At 44.7% G+C, this 25,178-nt stretch overlaps 1 protein-coding gene and 1 long non-coding RNA gene across 5 annotated transcripts in view; one reads left to right on the top strand and one right to left on the bottom strand.

The window, feature by feature from the left end:
• The window catches only part of LOC122554902, a 52,108-nt gene extending 33,772 nt beyond the window's left edge, over window positions 1-18,336 (top strand). For 2 of the 4 annotated variants that reach the window (XM_043700292.1, XM_043700289.1), the window contains exon 8: window positions 2,515-2,826. The gene's annotated coding sequence lies outside the window, so the exon portion shown is untranslated. Of the gene's footprint in view, window positions 1-2,514; window positions 2,827-17,556 lie in introns of those variants that run through there. The other 2 variants (XM_043700291.1, XM_043700290.1) reach the window with 2 other exon arrangements.
• Window positions 1-25,178, bottom strand: part of LOC122554903 — a 51,326-nt gene that overhangs the window by 16,240 nt on the left and 9,908 nt on the right. The window contains exon 2 of the long non-coding RNA XR_006313112.1: window positions 13,832-14,003. This is a non-coding gene — a long non-coding RNA (uncharacterized LOC122554903). The remainder of the gene's footprint in view (window positions 1-13,831; window positions 14,004-25,178) is intronic.

A 25,178-nucleotide genomic window follows, 5' to 3' on the forward strand; every position in this document is an offset into this window, starting at 1 on the left:
AGATGGGGGGGGGGGGGGGAGAAGAGAGAGAGAGAGAGAGACAGGAAGAGGAAGAGAGACCAGAAGAAAGAGACAGAGGGCTAAACAAGGATAGAGATTAGGTCAAGGTAAAGTCACCATCATTCTGTTCTGTCTCATTAGAAAGATGTGGAGGTGCCAGTGTTGGACTGGGGTGGACAAAGTTAAAAATCGCACAACACCAGGTTATAGTCCAACAGGTTTATTTGGAAGCTCTAGCTTTTGGAGCTAGAAAGGGAGAGACAACTGGAGCTGAGTATAACCTGGGAGTCACAAATCAAAATGAACCTAGTGGGATCCTTGTGGTGATTACAGCCAGCACAGGAGTTGAAGCTGTGCTGATGGTGTCACTCTGCATTGCAAACCAACTGGTTGAGCCAGCTGAGCTCATTGGCATGGGTGAGTTGGTGCTGCATGCTGAAATATCATGGATGGTAACAGGGCCCTGGCACAGTGGGGGACAGGGCTGGGTCTTAAATATACCTGGATTGGAAATGAGATAGGGAGAGATGGGGAAAAGGTGGTAGAGTGAAATAGTTCCATGCGGTAGTGGAGAAAGAGGTTGTGATAAATATATCAAGAACAAAATCGATTTGACTGAAGCTATGGGCAATGTGAACTTAAATATGTGAAATGTCATTTCTTCCTGTTTTTCTGCAACTGGAGGGAGTGATTTAGATGAGCACATTTGCACAATTAACAAGGACAGATGTAATTAATATGGCGACATTAATTATCCAAGTGTAGATTGGGATCATAGTAGTATAAAGGGTGCTGAGGGGCAAAAGATCCTGAACCAAGCTTGGGAGAGCTTTGACCAGCAAAACGCATACAGATCACCAAATACTAGACTTGGTTCTTTGCAAATGATGGGGATGGAGGGGGAAAGCAGATTGTGTCGATGATATTAATCATATTAACATCCAGGGACAAAGCAGTTGCCACTCGATTGGTACCACATCCACAAACATCCATTCCCTCCCCTACTGATGCTCAGTAGACGCAGTGTGTATCACCTGCAAGACACACTGCAGAAGTTCACCCAATTCGCTCAGACAGCAACTTCCAAACCTTCGACAACTTCCATCTAGACCAAATAGCAAAGCACAAAAAGTTACAGCACAAGAACAGGCCCTTCGGCCCTCCAAGCCTGCACAGATCCAGATCCTCTATCTAAATCTGTTGCCTATTTTCCAAGGGTCTGTATCCCTTTGTTCCCTGCCCACTCATGTACCTGTCTAGATACATCTTAAATGACACTATCATGCCTGCCCCTACACCTCCACTGGCAATGCTTTCCAAACACCCACCACCCTCTACATAAAGAACTTTCCATGCATATCTCCCCTAAACTTTTTACCCCTCTCACCTTGAGCTCATGACTCCTAGTAATTGAGCTTTCCCTTCTCTTCCCCCTCCTCCCGCCTTGCAGGAAAAGCTTCTTGCTATCCACCCTGTCTATACCTCTCATCATTTTGTAGCCCTCATTCAGGTCCCCCCTCAACCTCTGTTCTAATGAAAACAATCCTATTCTACTCAACCTCTCTTCATAGCTAGCACCCTCCATACCAGGCAACATCCTGGTAAATCTCCTCTGCACCCTCTCCAAAGCATCCACATCCTTTTGGTAATGTGGTGACCAGAATTGTATGCAATATTCCAAATGTGGCCGAACCAAAGTCTTGTACAACTGTAAAATGACCTGCCAACTCTTGTACTCAATATCCTGTTGATCCCATATGCCTTCTTAACCACTCTACTGACCTGCGTTGCCACCTTCAGGGAACAATGGACCCGAACACCTAGATCTCTCTGTATATCAATTCTGCCCAGGACTTTTCCATTTTCTGGATAGTTCACTCTTGAATTCAATCTTCCAAAATGCATCACCTTGCATTTGTCTGGATTGAACACCATCTGCCATTTCTCTGCCCAACTCTCCAATTTATTGTTATTTTGCTGTATTCTCTGACAGTCCCCTTCACTATCTGCTACTCCGCCAATCTTAGTGTCTTCTGCAAACTTGCTAATTAGACCACCTATACCTTCCTCCAGATCATTTATGTATCTCACAAACAACAGGGGTCCCAGCACAGACACAGGGAGAATGCACAAACTCCATGCGGACAGACCCCCGAAGTTGGAATCAAACCCAGGTCCCTGGTGTTGAGGGAGCAGTGCTAACCACTGAGCCACTTGAACACTAGCTTCAAAGGTTAGCTCAGATGGGTGGGCAGCCACTTTGCAATTCAGTGATGCATAGGTTCAATCCCTGAAGTGCCTGAGGTTGCAATGAAAGACCTTCCTTCTAAAACTCTCCTTGTGCCTGCGTTGTGACCCTGAGGTTAAGCCACCTACCAGTTGTCTCATGAAAATGAGTGAGCACTCCTTGTGGGGCCATGTGTATTTTTGTGCTATCCCTTAGTGAGCTCTTTAAAATTTGAGTAAATGATATTTGTTGCCTACTTGGCTCATACATTGTCAAACTTCTTTCAGTAGTGCTGTTGAGTGCCAGTTGCCAGTGGAAAAACACTGTATTCACCTGAGGATGACTGACCAAATATGGACTAAAAGAAAATAACATGTGAAATTCAGGCCACACAAGTATCATTACCAATAAGGAAGAATCTAACCATTGTCCCTTGATAGTTAATGGTGTCACCATCACTGAATCTCCCTCACCATGAAGGTTGCCATTGATGAGAAATGCAACTGGACTCTCCCCATGAACAGAGTGGCTACAAGAGCAGGTCAGAGGCAGGGAATACTGCAGCAAGTAACTCACCTCATGACTCCCAAAGCCTGCCCACCATCTACAAGGCACAAGTCATGAGCATGATGGAATATTACCCACTTGCCTGCATGGTTGCAGCTCCAACAACACTCAAGAAGCTTGACTGCATCCAAGACTAAGCATTCTGCTTGATTGGCACCACATCCACAAACATCAACACCATCCACAACCAATATTCAGTAGCAGCATCTACAAAATGCAGAAATGCAGATGCAGAAATTCACCAAAGATCCTCAGACAGCATCTTCCAAACCTGCAATTGGTTCCATCTCAAAGGATAAGGGCAGCAGATTCATGGGAATACCAACACCCTCAAGTTCTCCTCTGAGCCACCATTCTAACTTGGCAATATATTGGCCATTCCTTCAGTGTTGCTGGGTCAAAATCCTGGAGTTCCCTCCCACAGGGCAATGTGGGTCTACACACAGCACGTGGACTATAACAGTTCAAAATGGCAGCTCACCACTACCTTCAGTGGCAATTAAGGAAAGGCACTAAAGGCTGGGCCCAGCCAGCCACACTCACGTCTGGCATATGCACGAAAAGAAAAAACGGGCTATCCAGCTCCTCAAGCCTATTCCACCATTCAATGAGATCCTGACTGATGTATGGCCTAACTTCACATACCTGTATATGGCCCCTATCCCTTAATATCTTTGCTTAACAAAAAAAGTGTCAATCTCTGATTTAAATGTAACAAATGATCCAGCATCCACTGCCACTTTTGCAAGAGAGTTCCAAGCCTCTACAACAATTTATGGGTAGAAATGCTTCCTGATATATTCCCGAAATGAGTTCAAAAAGTGTGGTGCTGGAAAGGCACAGCAGGTCAGGCAGCATCTGAGGAGCAGGAGAGTCAACATATTTTGAGCATAAGCTCAGCATCCGGAATCAGAACACTGCCCCATGGCCGAACACTTCAACTACCTCACCCCACCCCCTCCACCCCCCCCCCCCCCCCATCGCCAAACCCTTATCACCAATCTCCTGGAGGAAGAACACCTCCTCTTCCACCTCAGGACCCTCCAACCCCCAGGGCATCAATATGGATTTCACCAGTTTCCTCATTTCCCGTGCCCTCACCCTATCCCAGATTCAACCTTCCAACTCAGCACTGCCTTCATGACCTGTCCCACTTGTCCCACTTCCATCCCACCTATCTGCTCCATACTTCTCTCTGACCTATCACCTTTACCCCCCACCTCCATCCACCTATCGCACTCTCAGCTACCTTCCCCCTCCCAGTCCCAACCCCCTCCCATTAATCTCACCAACCCCTCGGCACACAGCCTGAAACATCCATTCTCCTGCTCCTCAGATGCTGCCTGACCTGCTGTGCTTTTCCAGCAACACACTCTTGATTCTAATCTGCAGTCCTCACTCTCTCCTAATTCTAGAATTCCCCAACCAGTGGAAATAGCTTATCTTTATTTACCTTGTCTTTTCTTGGTAATATCTTGAAGACTTCGATCAGGTCACCCCTTCACTTTCCAAACTCTCAAAGAGAAGAAAAAAAAACAAAGCCATCCACAAAAGGAAGCAAGAAGCCAATTAAATTGGAAATACCAAAAATGACCTGGATAAGGAGCTGAGACCTTCACATTCATGACAAACTGAGTGTGAATTTTTGTGGAGGTGTCTGGAGAATTTTTCAGGATTGTGGTAATACTTATGGCTCCTCTCTTCAGAAGCACATAACTTTGACACACTTCATATGATCATAATTTAGGAATTGAACCTGAATGTATAGTACACACTGTAATGAAGTATGTGGATCTGTTAAAAGGGCTTTTTTTTTGGACAAGTCATTTCCTTTCAATAAATATATTCATTTTGCTAATAATGTGAATTCTTGTAGTGCAGTTTTTTTTAGTTAAAACAGGGCTCAAGGGTTTCCACTTTAACATCAACGAGCCTGAGGTAAATTGTAAAAAGAAAAAACCCCAAGAGTCAAAATTTGGGCAATATTTTGCTTTTACTGTTGATATGTGCGCTTTACCTCAGCTCACTGATGTATGAAATCAAGGTTGCAGGATTGAGAGACAGTTACTTGCTTTGAGCTGTCTCCTGATAAACAAAGATGTGGTGCAAATGCTCATGAGCATGTTAATCACTCAGTAACTTAATAATGGAGCAACTCAGGCGGGAGGTTGAGACGGGATGTGGGGAATCTGGAATTCCTGGGAGGGTGAGAGGCAGGAACACTTATCCCATTGCATTGAAATGAGAAATGTGCAATGCCAAAGCTGGAGACCAAGAGTTGGGAAAATGGGATTGGAATGTTTAGGGGGTTGTCTTTGAGCATGGATATGGTGTCTCTCTGGCCATAGGATTTTCCCCCTTTGAAGAAATCCAGTTTAACAAAATATTGTTTGTAGTTACTCAATACCACAGCTGTTCAGGGAAAAATTAGAGGGTTGCAAGTTTCTTTTGGGGGAAGTTCTGAGAATCATGATTGCAAGCTGAATATATAAAGTAGAAATGATTCAAACATGTTTTTTTCACACCGCTAAAGGTTGCGATCTGCTGTTCAGTTGCATAAATATAAAATCCAATTGTGGATTTCAACAGGAAATGAGCAAGTTACTGAAGAGAATAATCATGTGGAGATATCTGCAATTGGTGTTGGGAATGAGATGAGCTGACCTACTGCTACAGACAACTGAAAAATCATCCATCATTTCTGCCTTAACTATTCTACAATCCTCTAAGGGATATTATCATTTTCGCATTCTTAAAATTGTTTTCCCTGTTCGGTTATCCTGTCTGGTTAACCAATGTCCTTCAGAGAAGGAAATCCTCCATCCTTGCCTGGTCTGTCCGACTCGTGACTACAGACCCTGCAGCAATGTGGTTGGCTCTTAACTGCCCTCTGGGCAATTAGGGATGGGCAATAAATGCTGGCCTCGCCAGTGACGTGCACATTTCTTGAATTTTTTTTAAAATTAGTTTGTCAAGGGTGCATTTAAGGTTGATTCAGTTTCCTTATCTCGCCAGCCTTCAATTCCACATGCACCCCATTCCACACTGAAAAGATGACTCCAGTGCAACATGTACTGTTTCAAATAATGTACAAATATACCTTTGCTGCATTAATAGACAGAATCACAATCTCATACAACCATAAGAAATAGGAACACAAATAGGCCATTCAGCTGCTCACATTAATTTTCCTGCCATTTCCTTATGACCTTAGATTCTTGATCAGTTGGGGAATCAATCAGTTACAGCCTTAAATAGACACAAGGACTCTGCCTCCACAGTTCTCTGTGGCAAGGAGTTCCAAAACTCCAACCCTCTGAGTGAAGAAATTTCTCTTCATCTCAGTGTTCAGTTGGCACCCCTTTATTCTAAGACTGTGCCCTCTGGTCCTAGACTCTCCCATAAGGGGGAAACATCCTCTCAGCATTGACCCTGTCAAGCCCCTGTAGCTTTCAATGAGATCACCTCTCATTCTTCTAAACTCCAGTGAGTAAAGTCCTAAATTGAGTGGTGCTGGAAAAGCACAGCAGGTCAGGCAGCATCTGAGGAGCAGGAAAATCGACGTTTCGGGCAAAAGCCCTTCATCAGGAATCAGGATGAAGCAAACAGAATAGGGCTGTGTCTCAGGACAGCGAGGGCAAGGAAGGTAGTGATTGGAATGAAGTCAGCCTGCTGGACCTCACTGAATATGATTTCCCAAATTGGACCAGGTTAACAGCCCCAATCAGGGAGGCCTGATGTGTCAGGAGATCTGCTCACTAGAAAAGGCGAGGTTGAATGTGATGTACTGTGCAGTCTAAATTGTTGAATTGCTTCCCGCAGCATATTACATGCAAGGAGCTCAGCAATACCCAAGCCCTGGATGAAACAGAGCAGGCTGTCCTCCAGCTTAAGGACAAGGCTGCAGGTGTAAATGGGGCATTGAAGTGTGGAGCCACTGAGCTCCCAGTGTAGCTGCATGCCCTGGTCTGCCTTATCTGGAAGGAGGAGAGGATCCCTGGAGAGCTCCCAGATGCCAAAGTCAGGAGTATTTTCAAAGAAGTGAGCATGTCAGACTGTGGTAACTATAGCCAAATATCACTGATGTCAAACATTAGAAAATTCCTCGCCAAGGTCTTTTTCAACTCACTCCTCCCTGTAGCTGAGGAACTCCTCCCGGAGTCTCAGTGTGGCGTTTGGCCACCGAGGGGCATGATTTTCATTGCTGTATATCGCTCTCTTGGACCTTACAAAGGCCTTTGACACAATCAATCGGGAAGCATTTGTGGAGCATTCTTCTCCACTTTACTTGCACCATGAAGTTTGTCATCCTCATTCGCCTGGTCCACAACGACGTGTAAGTTATCATAATGACAAATGGCTTCAACACTGACCCATTCCTCCTCTGAACCGGTGTCGAGTGGGGCTCTGTCACCACCTCAACACTTCTGAATCTACCTCGCTGCAGGACCTCACCACTGACAAGCTGTCTAATTTTGAGCCAAGGTGGCTTTTATTAGTGGGCGGCACGGTGGCACAGTGGTTAGCACTGCTGCCTCACAGCGCCAGAGACCCGGGTTCACTTCCCACCTCAGGCGATTGACTGTGTGGAGTTTGCACATTCTCCCCGTGTCTGCGTGGGTTTCTCCGGGTGCTCTGGTTTCCTCCCACAGTCCAAAGACATGCGGGTTAGGTGAATTGGCCATGCTAAATTGCCCGTAGTGTTAGGTAAGGGGTAAATGTAGGGGTATGGGTGTGTGGCGGGTCGGTGTGGACTTGTTGGGCCAAAGGGCCTATTTCCACACTGTAATGTAATCTAATCTAATCTTATTTTAGTCCAGCACTGTTGCTGTCCCAGAAGCTCTTGGTGGGGGTCAGTGTGAGGGACAAGTTATTTTTAGTTGAAATGAGCTGGTTACTTCCTCTGAATTTTCAACCATTGTTGTTCCTTCCCCAGGAGTGTCCAATAGCCACAGACCAGAGAGAATCTATTTATTTAGTTGAAAAGAACAATGCTGGAGATCTCAGCAGGTCAGTCACCATCCATGAGAGAGAGAGAGCAAGCTAAGATTTTGAGTGGAGATAACTCCACTCATGGGGTGGCACAGTGGTTAGCGCTGCTGCCTCACAGCACCAGAGACCTGGGTTCAATTCCTGCTTGTCTGCGTGGAGTTTGCACATTCTCCCTGTGTCTGCGTGGGTTTCCTCCCACAATCCAAAGATATGCAGGTTAGGTGAATTGGCCATGCTAAATTGTCCACAGTGTTAGGTGCATTAGTCAGGGGTAAATATAGGGTGGGGGAATGGGTCTGGACAGTGTGGACTTGTTGGGCCAAAGGGCCAGTTTCTACACTGTAGAGAATCTAATCTAATCAATGCTGTTCATTTACCACTTGATTTGTTTGAGTTTATTTTTACTTTGGCCCCCTGTGACCCATGTCCATGAGTGGTTGGTGGGGACGGAGTCCAGGGAGAGCCAGTTTTTGATTGTTTATTTCTTTCTGTCTTTCCCCAGAGTAACAATGTCTTTTTGGTTTAACAAAGTGAAAGCAGCTTTAGTTTCGGTTTTTAAAGAGCAGAGTGTTTGTTCCGGTGCTGTACCTGTCATGGGGGTGTCTGATGGAGGTAGTGTCAGGGGATCTTGGCTTTTTTCTACTTACACCTTTTAAAGGGTGGAGGGTTGTTTCTCAGGCTGGAGGCCTGTGACGAATACAGAAAGTGGTGCTGGGTCCAATGCCATTTGTCATTTACGTAAAGGATTTGGATGAAAATATAGAAAACTTGGTTTGTCAGGAGTGGCAGATGGAGTTTAATTTTGATAAATGCAAAGTGGTGCATATTGGTAAGAGGAATAGGGCAAGCGTTACACAGTTAATGGTAGGGCCTGTGGAGTGTTGTCGAACAGAGAGTCTGAGGGTTGGACAGGATCTCTACAGTGTGGAAGCAGGCCTCTCGGTAAAACAGGTCCACGCCACCAGTGCCATTTGCCTTCCGTGCAAAAGTAGAGGCACAAATCATGAGACTGGAAAGTGAAGCAATCATCGTTGTGGTTGTGTTTGCCGAGCTGGGAATTTGTGTTGCAGACGTTTCGTCCCCTGTCTAGGTGACATCCTCAGTGCTTTGGAGCCTCCTGTGAAGCACTTTTGTACACTACATTGGTTTTGCTCATGCTGGGTATCGGGTCCTTCGACCTGGTGAGTTGTTGTCTGAGAGTTGGTTTGTGTGCTGTTATGGAGATTTCACCACAAGGGTATACAGGAAAGCCCCACACACAGACCAAGTCCTAAACTACGAAAGCAACCACCCCAACACACACACAAAGAAGTTGCATCAAGATACTGTTCAAAAGGGCCACTACAAAATCCCATGCAAGGACTGCACAAAACACTACATAGGACAAACACAAAGACAGCTAACGGTCCGCATCCATGAACACCAACTAGCCACGAAACGACACGACCAGCTTTCCTTAGCAGCCACACACTCAGATGACAAGCAACATGAGTTCGACTGGGACAACACTACTATTATAGGACAAGCCAAACAGAGAACAGCCAGGGAATTCCTGGAGGCATGGCACTCATCCACAGATTCAATCAATAAGCACATCGACCTGGACCCAATATACCGACCACTGCAACGGACAGCTGGAACTGACAACCGGAAGCGGCAGATTCAAACCACTATAAATGCCGGAGGAAAGATCACAGAAGCGCTTCACATGAGGCTCCCAAGCACTGAGGATGCCACCTAGACAGGGGACGAAACGTCTGCAACACAAATTCCCAGCTCGGTGAACAGAACCACAACAACGAGCACCCGAGCTACAAATCTTCTCACAAACTTTGAAGCAATCATCAAACCACTATAGTTTGCCCTATGAGCAGCACTGGTCGTACCTGTGATGGGTCAATTCGCTTTTGTGGAGATTATAAAGAAACAGTGAACCAATTTTTGAAGCCAGATAAATAACTTATCCATCGCATCAAGGACTTGTACGCAAAACTGCAGGGGACGGTTCATCATGAAGTTGGATATAAGCCATGCAAATATGCCATTGTGATTCGATGAGGATTCCTGTAAATATGCTACATTTAATACCCATAAGGGGTGGAACCAATACGCATGACTGCCTTTCTGTTGGGTTATAATCAGCCGGTGAAACGTTCCAGTGAACGACAGAGAACTTTCTACAAGGTCTACCCCAAGTCGTTATTTATCTGAATGATGTGCTAATAACTGGGAAGATCAATAAAAAGCATTTAAAGTTCATCCAAGACCTTTGGAAAGAAAAAAATGTGTTCCATGGCCCCGCAAGTGACCCCCTTGATCTACTGCATCAACAAGACCGGGTTACACACATTTGAACATAAAGTGTGGGCAACCCAGGGTTCCTCAGCTCCCACGTCTGTATCGGAGCCTCTGCCTTTCCTTGGGTTGGTGAATTATTACAGAAAATTGTATAATGACCTGGCCTCCATCTTGGCAGCTTCGATTTGCTATTCAAAGAGGATCAGCCTTGCAATAGTCACGTCACCAAGAAGTGAAAAGGCAGCTATCGTCATTGATGGTGGTGGCACTGAATAATCCCCAGTGAGATGTCGTGCTGACATGTGTAGTCCTTCCGGTCATTTCTGACAATAACGGACTGTGGGTATAAAAAAGGTCCTGTCCTGGTGAAGCAAAAACAACTGATGGTGTTGGAAATAAAAGGGTCATCGCAACCAGGATTGAATCCTTCCTGGACCTGGTGAGACCAGATGACCATTGAGAACGGCAAACTAATGGGGGAGAACAGGCATGTTTAATCCAAGGAAAGGTCACTGTAAGCTCCACCAGCGTCATCCTGTGATTTCCAAAATGTCGATGTTGACGCCAAGGTGGCCAGGTTCGGATGCCGACACAGCTGTGCTGGTGGGGCAGTACCCAGAGTGCCAACATGGGCAAACACTCCTGCCAGCAGTGCACCATGCTCATTGGACTGGCCAAGTAAAGCCTGGACTCAGTTAAATGTCGACTGTGCCAGTCCTTTTGTGGGATCCATGCTTTTTATTCTTGTGCGCGCTCATTCAAAGTGGTTAGATGTGTATAAAGTTCATTTGACAAATGTGGGGACAATGCTTTAAAAGTTGTGAGCGTCTGGACATTTTTGTCACAGATAACGGGCATTCAGTTACCAGCAGGGAGCTTTGCTAAAGTCGAATGGCAATCAGCATGTACTGACAGCTGCATCCATTGTCCAATAGTCTGGCGGAAAGAACAGTCCAAACATGGAAGAGAGGTTTCAAGACCCAGCCTACAACTTCACTGGATAACAAACTATTCCAGTTTCTGTTTGATTATAGAAGCAGCGCTCACCCAACTGCAGGGACAGCTCTCACAGAGTTACCAGTGTGAAGATTCCACACCAGGTTAAATCTGATCTTCTCGGATCTGTGGGAAGGGTGAAACGGCATCAGGAATGCCAATGCCGGCCACAAAACCCCTCTTTGCGCAAGAGGCAGTTTACTTCATGGGACTAAATGTGCTGTTGAAACCGTGGGAATGGCCCAGTTTGAGGAAGAGGCATGGTCAAAGTGAGGGCGGAAGTGGGTCCTGCAGATGCTGGAGATTAGAGTCAAGATTAGTGTGGTGCTGGAAAAGCACAGTAGGTCAGGCAGCATCCGAGGAGCAGGAAAGTCAATGTTTCAGGCAAAAGCCCTTCATCAGGAATGGTCAAAATGAGGACAGGTCTCATGGTGTACAATGTTTGGGTCCTTTCTAGAAACGAATAAGTTATGCCTCACAAACCTTATTGAGTTCTTTGAGAAGGTGACCAAACAGGTAGATGAAGGTAAAGCCATTGATGTAGTTTATATGGACTTCAGTAAGGTGTTTGATAAGGTTCCCCATGGTAGACTATTGAAGACAATATAGAGGCATAGGATTGAGGGTGATTTACTGGTTTGGATCAGAAATTGGCTCACTGAAAGACAGAGGGTGATGGTTGATGGGAAATGTTCATCCTGGAGTTCAGTGACTAGTGGTGTACCTCAAGGAAGTGTTTTGGGTCCACTGCTGTTTGTCATTTTTATAAATGACCTGGATGAGGGTGTGGAAGGATGGGTTAGTAAATTTGCAGATGACATTAAGATCAGTGGATTTGTGGATAGTACTGACAGATGTTGCCGGTTATAGAGGGACATGGATAAGCTGCAGAGCTGGGCTGAGAGGGGGCAAATGGAGTTTAATGCGGCAAAGAGTAAAGTGATTCACTTTGGAAGGAGCAACAGGAATAAAGAGTACAAGGCTAATGGTAAGATGCTTGGTAGTGTAGATGAGCAGAGAGATCTCAATGTCCATGTACATAGATACCTGAATGTTGCCACCCAGGTTGATAGGGTTGTTAATAAGGCATACAGTGTGTTAGCTTTTATTGGTAGAGGGATTAAATTTCGTAGCCATGAGGTTATGCTGCAGCTGTACAAAACTCTGGTGTGGCCGCACTTCTGGTCACCGCATTCTAGGAAGGATGCGGAAGCTTTGGAAAGAGTTCAAAGGAGATTTACTAGGATGTTGCCTGGTATGGAGGGAAGGTTTTATGAGGAAAGGCTGAGGGACTCGAGGCTGTTTTCGTTAGAGGAGAAAAGGTTAAGAGGTGACTTAATTGAGACATATAAGATAGTCAGAGGATGAGATAAGGTGGGATGTGAGAGCCATTTTCCTCAGATGGTGATGGCCAGCATGAGGGGACATAGCTTTAAATTGACGGGTGATAGAAATAGGACATATGTTAGAGGTAACTTCTTTACTTAGAGGATTGTAGGGGCGTGGAACGCACTGTCTGCAACAATAGTAGACTCCCGAACTTTAAGGGAATTTAAATGGCCATTGGATAGTCATATGGATGAGAATGGAATAGTGCAGGTTAGATAGGCTTCAAATTGGTTCCACATGTCGGCGCAACATCGAGGGTCAAAGGGTCTGTACTGTGCAGTAAGTTTCTATGTTCTATGTTAAAGTGTAGGCTATCTCCTTACAATGCTTTGTTGGGGGTTTCTGATCTGGTCCATGATTCATCTCAAATGTGTTCGCCAAGGCATCTCCCAAGGAATTCTTTGTTCTGCTCACTTTTTTCACAAGATGAGCTCACTTTCCAGAAACTTCTCTGGCACTCAGCCAATGAATTGACCAAAACTTGATCACAGTATCTGATTCCAGCCAATGGAGTTTTACAGGTATAGTAGACTCCCGAACTTTAAGGGAATTTAAATGGCCATTGGATAGTCATATGGATGAGAATGGAATAGTGCAGGTTAGATAGGCTTCAAATTGGTTCCACATGTCGGCGCAACATCGAGGGCCAAAGGGTCTGTACTGTGCAGTAATTTTCTATGTTAAAGTGTAGGCTATCTCCTTACAATGCTTTGTTGGGGGTTTTCTGATCTGGTCCATGATTCATCTCAAATGTGTTCGCCAAGGCATCTCCCAAGGAATTCTTTGTTCTGCTCACTTTTTTCACAAGATGAGCTCACTTTCCAGAAACTTCTCTGGCACTCAGCCAATGAATTGACCAAAACTTGATCACAGTATCTGATTCCAGCCAATGGAGTTTTACAGGTAAACTACTCCCAAATGTTTACACAAACATGTGATGTAATAGTGGTGCAGTATGTCTGGAGACAACTATAACATCTCCTTTATTTGGTCAACACAGGAAGCTTCAGGTCACAGCTGACAGAATAGATCACAATGTGTCACCAAAGTCCCCAGCATGCCCAATCTTAACCATTTTGAACAAAGACCGAACAGAAAACTAACTGGGGAGCCATTTAGCATTGCCACTGTAACAAAAATATTACAAAGAACTGCGGATGTTGGAAATCCAAAACAAAACAGAAATTGCTGGAAACAACTCAGCAAGTTTGGCAGCATCTGTGGAACTTGCCTTATTCCAGTCCTTCTTGGGGCCCCAATCCACAACTTTTTTTTCGGTACACCACTCGGTGCTGCTTCCCTCTATCATCTGGAATTGGAAACGTTTATGGATGTTGCTTCCAACTTTGGCCCTGCTCTTACCTTATTTGGAAAATCAGATCACAACTCTGTGTTCCTCTTCCCAGCTTTCCAGTAGATGTTGAAACTTGAGGAACCAGTACGGAAAATAATGCTGGTCTGAGGCAGTGGAAATCTTCTCCAGGACTGCTTGGAATCAGTGGACTGGTCCAAATTCAAGAATTCAGTCGCCAACCTGGATGAATATGCCACAACAAAATGGATTTCGTTAGAAAATGTGCAGCGGACTACATGCCAAAGAAGTCAATCTGTAAGTTCCCCAACCAGAAACTATGGATGAATCAGGAAATCCATTGCCTCCTGAAGACCAGGTGTGTGGAGTTTGAGTCTGATGATTCTGACCTTTACAGAAGACCTCTGGAAGGCCATTAGAGATGCTAAGAGGCAACACTGGACTAAGTTAGAGACCCGAACTAACCACACGTACACCTGTGACAAGGTCTACATGACATATCAGGCTTCAAAGTGAAGCAGAACAGAATAGCGGACAAAAATGCATCCCTCCCTGATGCACTCAATGCATTACATGCTCAGTTCAAACAGAAGGTCAGCAAAATGGTGTCACCTGACCAGACAGCTTCAGATGCATTTGTTCCCTCAGTCACTGCTGCAAACATCAGTTCAGCCTTTCTGAGAGTTAACCCACAGAAAGTGACTGGCCCATTTGGAGTGCCCAATTGTGCACTCAGATGCTGTGCTGACCAGCTGATAACTTCAATGTCTCTTTACCACAATCTAAAACCCCTACCTGCTTCACCAAGACCAATATCATCACTGTACCGAAAGAAATCTCATGTGCCTCAATGACTACCGCCTGGTGGCTCTGACCTCCGTCATTATGAAATGCTTCGAGAGGTTAGTCATGATTCACATCAATTCTAGCCTCCCAGCCTGCCCCCTAACAATTTTCCTAGTGTCCCTATCCCTATACTCATCCCTTGAACATCTGGAATAAGGATACCTACATTATGTTTCTACTTACTGGCTGTAGCTTCACCTTCAACATTATAATTCCAACTAAACTAATCTCCAAACTCTGAGACCTAGGTCTCTGCTCCACTCTCTGCAATTGGATCCTCAGCTTCCTGACCCACAGAGAGCAATCACTGAAGACAGACAACAGCATCATCTGATGAAGGAGCGACACTCCGAAAGCTCGTCCTTTCAATTAAACCTGTTGGACTATAACCTGGTGTTGTATGATTTTTAACTACGTCCGTGTATTAACAGTCTGGTGATGATCCCGCTATGGTACAGAAAGGTCAGGTAGCCCATATACAAATGAATGCTTTTCTTTTTAAATAAAGGCACAGCAAATTTTGGAAGAGACAAACAGAATAGTGGATTGTGTTACAAGCTTGATTGGAATATCAAATTTTGAAATTTGTTGTGGGACGCTGGTGAGGCCATACCCAATGACTATGTTGACTTTGTCCCTCATTTAGCAAGAGATCAACTTACATCGAAGACCATTCCTAGAAGATTTATTTGGCTGGTTCCAGGGCTGAAAGGGTGCGCCTTACGATCAAAGATTATGCACAATGTGGAGGTGCTGGTGTTGGACTGGGATGGACAAAGTCAGAAGTCACATGACACCAGGTGATAGTCCAATAGGTTTATTTGAGATCACAAGCTTTCAGAGTGCTGTTCCTTCCTCAGGTGAAGTGTTGATATCTCCAACTATTTAGAAAGAAAAGATTACGCGGCTAAGATGTGTGAGAAGTGATCTTATCAGATGTGTGACAGCTAAATTAAAAAATGATGTTTTGTTGTTAAGACATCTGGAGCTGAAGAGCAAGAATAGGATAGACTCAGGACAATAGGCCCATAGTTACAATGAGGATGAGGAAGAATTTCTATTCATTTGGTCGTGGGAAGGAGTAGGTCTGCTGGTCTTTGGAATTGTTAACTTCAGAAACCAGTGAGAGCGGTGTTACTGATAGCATGCAGCGTTGTCAGAAAATAGTTTTCACACCATAAGACATAGGAACGGAATCAGTCCATTCGGCCCCTCAAGCTTGCTCACTGTTCAATAGAATTATGGCTGGTCCCACGCTCCTCGTGTCCATTTTCCTGCCCTTTACCTTCATTCCCCAACTGACCAAGAATCTATCGATCTCAGCCTTGAAGGTGCACAAGAACTCTGTGAAAATGTGTTCCAAAGACTCACAATCATCTGAGGAAGGAATTCCTCCTCACCTCAGTCTTCATTGGAACCCCTTTATTCTGAGACCTTGCCGTCACGTCCTAGACTCTCCCACGAGGAGAAAATATCCTCTCAGCATTGAACCTGTCAAACCTCTATATGCTTCAGTGAGATCATTTCTCATTCTTCTAAACTCCAGTGAAAGCTAAACTGTTTCACCTTTCCTCATAAGACATCCTAGAGAACCTTCTCTGAACTGCCTCCAATGAAGTGATAGCTTTCTTTAAATAAGGGGAACAGTAAGGGGCTCACAGTCCTCTATAAGTGGCCAAAGTGAGTACTGCAGATGCTAGAGATCAGAGTCAAGATTAGAGTGGTGCTGGAAGAGCACAGCAGGTCAAGCAGCATCCAAGGAGCAGGAAATTCCTGATGAAGGGCTTTTGCCCTAAATGTCAATTTTCCTGCTCTTCGGATGCTGCCTGACCTGCTGTGCTTTCCCAGCACCACTCTAATCTTGACTCTCCCCGCATCTTGCACAGTTGTAGCAAGACTTCTCGAATCTTGTACTCCAATCCCCTTGAAATAAGGGTCAACATTCCATTAGCTTTCCTGATGAACTCATTACAAGAGGGATAAATGTTATGGAGTGAGTGTGTAGTAGTACAGTTGGTTTCAAACCTCAATCAGAATGAAAGTTGGGGAAAGTTCAAGGGCCCAAATTCACTGTGTCTGCTTCTTTTCTTTACAATTGATATGAGTTAGTCAAGACGTACTGCACATCAATTCAGAATATATTATTGCTTAGTGGTGTTGTGGACATCCTTTCCCCACACTTGTTCTCCAAACACAACGCTAGTTATTTACTTTGAACAATATCAGGACATAAACCATGTCCAAGGGTAGTTTTGGAAAGCCAACAGAATAATGTTGAAATTCATATCTGCAAATGGAGTGAACAAAGTAATATTGACAATGACATCTGGACAATGTGAACATCACAAGAGTCTTGTACTATTAAAAGAGTATCAAATTGTGCCAATCTAGAATATCAAATTGTGCCAATCTTTGAGGCAGCTCAGGGAGGAGAAAGTGAGGACTGCAGATGCTGGAGATCAGAGTTGAGAGGGTGGTGCTGGAAAAGCACAGCAGATCAGGCACGAGAATCGACGTTTTGGGCATAGGCCCTTCCTGATGAAACCTTCCCACTCTCTACTCTGAGACATCTCAGCCTCTGGGGGCATTTTGAGGGTCGGTCTGGTGCATGAAATGGCAGAAAATTATTTTGCCAAAAGCAGCTTTCAAAAATATGAGGTGTTTTGAGTAATGCTAGTTGCACCTACCCCTCCTGACCCAGTCTCATTGAATGTCGTGAGACAAGACTAACTTACGCAAGCAATACTGCTCAACTCGAATGGGGAACTAACTGTACAGCTTGTGTAATCATTTGGCTGTGGAAGGCTGTGGAAGGCCACAGCATCCTAAGCAATTCTCTTTGTTTTTATTTTTCTGCAAATATTGATGTAAATTATTCATATCAAACTGAGCTGTCGCTCCAAAGTCGCACTGTGCTTGCTACCCACAGATCAGTTGGCAGGACAGCAGTGAGATGCCAACAGGTTCAATTCCTGCATTGACTGAGGTTACCGTGAAGGACTCTTCTTTGCAACTTTTCCCCTGAGGCCTGGTCACCGTCACCAGCCAGTCATCTCTCTCTGTCTCGAATGAGAGAGCAACTCTTATGGTCTTCTCGATGATGACTTCCCTTTTTACCATTGAAATCGAAAAGGGGAAACAAGCAGGAATCTTGCACAATGTCTGCGCCATTTGAAGTCTGCATCATCCACAGTGTCAATGGGAGATCAGGCAGTGGAAGCAGTGAGCTGTCAGCTATCCTTTCGCATAAATTGCACATAATTGCATTGAATTGTGCTGTGAAATAAATTGACACTGAGTGCAGAGGAGCCTACAATTCTCATCATATTCCCTGGCTAAGTGGCACTCCTCAGTGTCATTTCATGCTCCCTCTCTCCATGTCTTCCTCACCATCACCCCCTGTTTCGAACATCCAACTCCCTCACGCAGTTTCCTCCTTCACCACTGCCCTCTGCTGTGGAGGTCCACAGCTCCCAGCTCCCTCACTCACTGACTGCCTTCACCATCACCCTCTATTGTGGAGATCCAGCTCCATCACTCACTGCTCCCCCCCCGACATGATCACCCCGTGTAGTGGAGGACCATATTGACTGTCCAACTCCTTCACTCACTGACCTCCCTCATCATCGCCATCTGGATCCAGTTAGACTGCTGATCTATCTTGCTCACTGCCTGCCCTCACCATTGTGCCCAACTCCCTCACTCAGTGCCCTCTTCACCATTACCCCATACTATGGGGGACTGCCCAATTCTTTCACTGACTACCCTCCCTCACCATCACCCCCTGTTCTGGAGGACAGTTTCTTTGCTCAGTACAAACTACCCTTTCTGATAAACTGCGCAGTAAACGTATTTTCAAATGTTATGTAAACTTAGGTTCAATTGGATAAGAGACCAAAATTAATTTGCTTCTGAAATTTGCATTCATTTGTGTAAGGACAATATTAAAATTTAAAATAAACTTTTGTTTGTGGATGCCCTTTGGTTTACTGTTGTAGGGATTTTCTGTTCAATTGTTTGATAAACTCACTTTCAACTGTATGATACAAACCTACGGCCATTTGTGTGATAAACTTATGTGCCACTGTTTATGCATTAAATTTGTGCCGACTTTAGCTATAAAACTGCAGCGTTGTGTTCTGTGTTCTGTGTGCGTATCCTGAGTCTGGGTGCTGTGGATTGAGGGAAGATGAAAGATAGGGAGAGGCGGCTCTGAGTATTTTTTAATCCATTTGTTGGACTAGGGCATGGCTGGCTGGCCAGCATTGATAGCCCATGTCCTTGAGAAGGTGGTGATCAGCTACCTTCTTGAATCGCTGCAGTCCACTTACTGTGGGTTGACCCACAATGCCGGTACGGAGGGAATTCCAGGATTTTGACCCAATGACTGTGAAGGAACGACGGTATATTTCCAAGTCCAGGTGGTGAGTGGCTTGGTGGGGAACTTTTCAAATGTTTAGTAAATTTAGGTTCAATTGGGTAACTTTTGTCTGGTTTCTCTAAAGCAGCCTCCACACTCACCTTCCAATTCCACAAAGAATGCTCCTCACTTCATTTCATACCTGGGGAAGGTATGATTAAGCTGGAGGGAGCTGGAAAGAAACTGGACAGGTTGTGATTTTGGGAGATAGGGGAACTGAGTGACTGAACTGAGAGTAATTCATGATGAGCCTGGAAACTATTAATCCTCATACTGTGTGGATCCCCAGAGTGAGAAATGTTGTGCTCACTTTGTATTTTGTGAGAGTCTACATAATGCTTCAATCTCGGTTCTGATACTTTAGCAAACCTCTCTAACACACACACACACACACAGTGAGAGAGAGGGATTGTGAAAGTTCATTGAGGGATGTTGAATGGTATGTATAACATCCTCACTCCCCATGTTCATCTCACTTAATCAGTATCTGCTCCTTTCTGTCTCTCACTATCCCAGTCTCCAATTGTCTGCTTTTTGTTCTGCTTCTCACCTCCTTTGCATCTCGTGCTTTCTCACTCTGTCTGTCTATGTCGACAAAAGGATATAGATAGATAGATCGATTGACAGACAGACAGATTGATACAGTGGCAATAAAAAGTATATTTCTATTTTTTTTTTGAGGAAAAGTTGACACAGAGGTGAAGAGCCGTCTGCTCAGAGCCAAGAAGTAAACAGCTTGTGAGACCTTGGGTTTTTTTAAAGTTGGAATAATAGAAGAGCTAGAATAGGTGGAGTGAAGCTATCACAAAAGCAGGATTTTTAGTTTTAGCTTTTTGCAGTTCCTGGCATCTTAAATTTGATGTGCAGCTTTTATTCCTCTCTCTGTTGTGGCTAAAAGCTGGGGGTTCTCTTCCTGCTGCTAGTATTGCATGTGAGACAATTTATTTCACTGAATTTGCCTTTGCCAAGGGCATATGTAGGGGATGTTACTGTATTGGAACAGTTAATTGATAATAGTTAATTAGTCTGAAGAATTACAGTTAAGCCAAGTCTTTTTTTAAATTTTGCTTGTATTTTAACTGTAATACAAATAAGGAGTGTTTTTCTTAAAGTCAAGTAGTTTGACTGATTAAATTGCATCTGGAACGCAATGACTTATACTTACCTTTAAAATAAGAGAAAGTAAGGATTTAAGTTACCTTCTTAATTGATTTTAAGAGGGTTTGCTCTGGTCCATAATAATATATCAATAGATAGATAGATAGATAGATAGATGGATGGATGGATGGACGGACGGACGGACGGACGGACAGATGGACAGACGGACGAATGGATAGATAGATAGATAGATAGATAGATAGATGGATAGATTGATGGGTAGATGGATAGATTGATGGATAGATAGATAGATAGATATATAGATAGATAGATAGATAGATAGATAGATAGATAGATAGATAGATAGATAGATAGATATAAATAGCTTTAACCAGACTATTTTTTTAAATTACAAAAATGTCAAAAATGCTAGAAATCCAGAACAAAATCTGAAATTGCTGGAAAAACTCAGCAAGTCAGGCAACATCTGTGGATACACAGCAGAGTTAACATTTCAGGTTCCCTTCTTCTGACCCCGATGACCCTAGTGTGTTGGGATCGCGATAAGGACATTAGGAAGTGCTGTTCAGGGCCAAAAAATTGTTGAACACGATATTGACTCCAGAAGGCTGTAGAATTTCCAGGCAAAAAATAACTGTTGTTCTTCTGAGTTGTGCTGAGGTTCACCGGATCATGCAATAAGACTTTGTCCGAAATATTGGTCAGGGAAGCATGGTGGCTCCGAAATTCTGAGGCAATCAGAAACTCAGGGTCATTTTTGTGAAGACAAAATACCCCATTATCCTTACCCCAAAGTTAAGTGAGGTGGTTAGCAACTTCAAACAGCATTCTGCGTGGGTTTCCTCCGGGTGCTCCAGTTTCCTCCCACAGCCCAAAAATGTGCAGGTCAGGTGAATTGGCTAAGCTAAAATTGCCCGTAGTGTTAGGTGAAGGGACAAATGTAGGGGAATGGGTCTGGGTGGGTTGCGCTTCGGCGGGTCGGTGTGGACTTGTTGGGCCGAAGGGCTGTTTCCACACTGTAAGTAATCTAATCTAATCTAATCTAATCACACACCAGGTCTTGTCATCACATGGGCTGCTACCATAAACAACACATTGTCAGCCACTGATAGTCCCCCTTAGCAGCTGTTCATTCTCTCAGGCTGATCTTTTCCCAGTCCTTTGTCTGTCCAACTGTTTTTCTCTCTCTCTGGGCTCATCTCCACCTCATTCACACTTTACCCCTCAATCCCTACTCCCACCACCTATCCGTCCTTTCGTTCTGTGACCTCTTTGGGTTAAGTTGCCAATAAGTGTTGAATCATTAATCCTTCAATCCTATTTCTGATCGAGAATTGGAGATGCTAGTGTTGGACTGAGATGGACAAAGTTACAAATCACACAACACCAGGTTATAGTCCAACAGGTTTAATTGGAAGCACTAACTTTCGGAGCGCTGCTCCTTCATCAGGTGGTTGTCACCTGATGAAGGAATGGTGCTCCGAAAGCTAGAGTTTCCAATTAAGCCTGTTGGACTATAACCTGATGTTGTGTGATTTATGACTCTGATCAAGAAATGGTGGCCAAACCCAGAAATCAGTGCATAATCACTTTTGTGAATGCATCTAACTGTTATGTTGAGAGTATTAAATGTGATCGTAGCTATTTAAGGAATGCAGTGGTGTAGAGGTAATGTTGCTGGGCTAGTAATCTTCACCTCTGCCCTAAAGCTCTTCAACCATGTCCTGAAACAGACTCGACCTGCCAATCTTCCTTCCCACCTATCCGCTCCACCTCTGCTCTGACCTATCACCTTCACCCCCACCTCCATCCACCTATTGTACTCTTGGCTACCTTCTCCCCAGCCCCACTCCCCCCCTCCCATTTATCTCTCCACCCCGGATGCTCCCTGCCTCATTACCGATGAAGGGCCTTTGCCCAAAACGTCGATTTTCCTGCTCCTCGGATGCTGCCTGACCTGCTGTGCTTTTCCAGCACCACTCTAATCTAGACTCTGATCTCCAGCATCTGCAGTCCTCACTTTTGCCTAATACGAAAGTCGGAGGAGTTGTAGACAGTGAGGAAGGATGTGGCAGGTTACAGCGGGATATAGATAAGCTGCAGAACTGGGCAGAAAGGTGGCAAATGGAGTTCAATGTAGCTAAGTGTTTGGTAGAGGAATTGAGTTCTGGAGTACTGAGGTCATGTTGCAGTTGTATAAGACTCTGGTGCGGCCGCATCTGGAGTATTGTGTGCAGTTTTGGTCGCCATACTATCGGAAGGATGTGGAGGCACTGGAACGGGTGCAGAGGAGGTTTACCAGGATGTTGCTTGGTATGGTAGAAAGATCGTATGAGGAAAGGGTGAGGCACTTGGGGTTGTTTTCATTGGAGAAAAGAAGGTTTAGGGTTTACTTGATAGAGGTGTATAAGATGATTAGGGGTTTAGATAGGGTCGACAGTGAGGATCTTTTTCCACGTATGGAGTCAGCTATTATGAGGGGGCATAGCTTTAAATTAAGGGGGTTAGGTATAGGACAGATGTTAGGGGTAGGTTCTTTACTCAGCGAGTCGTGAGTTCATGGAATGCCCTGCCAGTAGCAGTGGTGGACTCTCCCTCATTATGGACATTTAAGCGGGCATTGGATAGGCATATGGAGGATAGTGGGCTAGTGTAGGTTAGGTGGGATTGGATCGGCGCAACATCGAGGGCCGAAGGGCCTGTACTGCGCTGTATTCTTCTATGTTCTATGTTCTATGTTCTAATCTAGAATGCCTAGGTTAGTGGTGCAGGGATGTGGATTCAAATTTCACCATGGTAGATGGTGTGTAGATCACATCCTTCTAACAGTGCAGAGACCGGAACTGCATACAATGCTTCTGGTGTGGCCTCACCAAAATCCTGTTCAGCTCCAACATCACCTTCTCGCTCTTTTCACCTATGCCTCAACTGATAGAGGTGACCTGTATGCCTTTTTAATGATTAACTTGTCTTGCCACCTTCAGGGATCAAGCACCTCTGTTCCTCTTAGCTTCCTCGTGTTCTGCCATTCATTGACTTCTCCCTTGTCTTGTTCGTTCTTCCAAAGTGCATCACCTCACAGTCATCTAGTTTGAACTCCATCTGTCACTGATCTGTTCGTCTCACCAATTGTCCTGTAACCTCGCACCTTCCTCCTCACTATGAACCACCCGACCAATCCTCATATCATCTGCAAAGTTCCTTATATGGTTCCTCCCATGTTTCCATCTGGCTGATTTGTGATACAGAGTGATGCCATCTATTGAATGGTTTGTTAAAGTCTTTTATACAATCAAATTATTGCTCTGACAGAAATGTACAATTTTGTGTATAGTTCTGTGTGCTTAAACAGATTTCTATTGGGTATACAATAGATTAGATTAGATTGGAAACAGGCCATTTGGCCCAACAAGTCCACACCAACCCTCCGAAAATCCATTCTCCTACATTTCTCCCCGACTAATGCACCTAACACTATGAACAATTTAGCATGGCCAACTCACCTAACCTGCACATCTGTTGGATTGTGGGTGGAAACCAGAGCACCTGCAGGAAGCCCACGCAGACACAGAGAGAATGTGCAAACTCCACACAGACGGTCACCCGAGGCTGGAATCAAACCCGGGTCCCTGGCGCTGTGAGGCAGCAGTGCTAACCACTGAGCCACCGTACTGCCTTTAATTGAATAGGGGTGGCATGATGGCTCAGAGATTAGCACTGCTGCTTTGCAGCACCAGGGACCTGGGTTTGACTCTTGAGTGACTGTGTGTGTGGAGTTTGCACATCCTCCCCATGTCTGTGTGGATTTACTTTTTGTGCCCCAGTTTCCTCCCACAGTCCAAATATTGTGCAGGTTAGGTAGACTAGCCATGCTAAATTGCCCATGATGAGCAGGTTAGGTGGATTAGTCATGGGAAATGAAGGGATAGGGCAAGAGGCTGGGTCTGAGAGGGACACTCTTCAGAGGGTCAGTATGGACCCGATGGGCTGAATGACCTGCTTCCATACAGTAATAATCCACTAATTCTGTGCTTTCTTTGCAATAATCAACACTCCAAAAATAACATTAGTTTTAGTTACATACGGTTCTTGTATCAGCTTGAGCTAAGAATTGCAACAGCCGAACAGTCACTTTTTAAAAATTCACTTATGGGCCACAGGAATTGCTGGCTGGCCAGCATTTATTGTCCATCCCTGGTTACCCTTGAGAAGGAGTTGGAATGGCTTAAAAGACTATTTCACAGGTCAGTTGAGAGTCAACCACAGTATATGTGGATCGGGAGTAACAGGTAAGCACGGCAGATTTCATTCCATAAAGAGCACCAGATGGGTTCTTACAACATTTGAGATTGGTTACACAGTCATCATTAGATGAGCTCTTTATTCCAGATTTGTACTGAAGGGGTGCAGGATGTTGCCTGGGATAGAGTGTTCCAGTGACAAAGAGAAGTTGGTTATGCTCAGGTTGTTTTCTTTAGAACAGAGAAGGTTGAGGGGGAACCTAATGGAAATGTATAAGATTATGAGTGGCATGGACAGGGTGGATAGGAAGCAGCAGTTCCTCTTAGTCACAGAGTCACTCACATGGAGGGCATCATAGAACATAAAACATAGAACATTACAGCGCAGTACAGGCCCTCCTACCCTCAATGTTGCGCCAATCTGTCATACCAATCTGAAGCCATCCCACCTACACTATTCCATGTACGGCCATATGCTTGTCCAATGACGATTTAAATGTACTTAAAGTTGGCGAATCTACTACCGTTGCAGGCAAAGCATTCCATACCCTTACTACTCTCTGAGTAAAGAAACTACCCCTGACATCTGTCCTATATCTATCACCCGTCAATTTAAAGCTATGCCCCCTCGTGTTTGCCGTTCCCATACTTGGAAAAAGGCTCTCACTATCCACCCTATCTAACCCTCTGAATATCTTATATGTCTCTATTAAGTCACCTCTCAACCTTCTTGTCTCTAACAAAAACAGCCTCAAGTCCCTCAGCCTTTCC

The sequence above is a fragment of the Chiloscyllium plagiosum genome, chromosome 12, assembly GCF_004010195.1.
Source record: "Chiloscyllium plagiosum isolate BGI_BamShark_2017 chromosome 12, ASM401019v2, whole genome shotgun sequence".
Lineage (NCBI taxonomy): Eukaryota > Metazoa > Chordata > Chondrichthyes > Orectolobiformes > Hemiscylliidae > Chiloscyllium > Chiloscyllium plagiosum.